This window comes from Penaeus monodon, chromosome 15, assembly GCF_015228065.2.
Source record: "Penaeus monodon isolate SGIC_2016 chromosome 15, NSTDA_Pmon_1, whole genome shotgun sequence".
Classification (NCBI taxonomy): Eukaryota; Metazoa; Arthropoda; class Malacostraca; order Decapoda; family Penaeidae; genus Penaeus; species Penaeus monodon.
This window is the reverse complement of record NC_051400.1, coordinates 46,014,181-46,014,626: the sequence shown is the minus strand read 5'-3', so window position 1 is coordinate 46,014,626 and position 446 is coordinate 46,014,181.

The window sequence follows — 446 nt, the reverse complement described above, 5'->3', positions numbered from 1 at the left end:
AACTGATTAATCTACTGATTATTGTCGCTTGTTTCATTTCTCTTTTGTCTGTTGAAACTTGCACATCGCCATTACTTATATCTAAGTGTACTTTCTGAATGCGTGTAAGTAGACATGGGTGTTCTCGGATTTGTTTATACATTCATCACCTGAGAGCAGGTTTTAAGTATATTTTCATATCCGTACGTATTTTCATAACCGTACGTATGCTTGTATGAATGTATCGGTTTCGCCTCTTGCTCTGCCTGTTGTCCATTGTTGTTGTTTTCTCTACTTGTTTTCGTCGAATTTAGATTTACTCCTCTAGACGATTGCATGAGCAATTTCTCTCTTGAGTAAATATTTTCACAGCAGTTCGTGGTTTCTGCCGTAAAACTCTAGCTTACTATCGTAATGAAGTTTACTCAGTATCGTTGTTTTGTTTGGCATTTAATTTATATAAATGC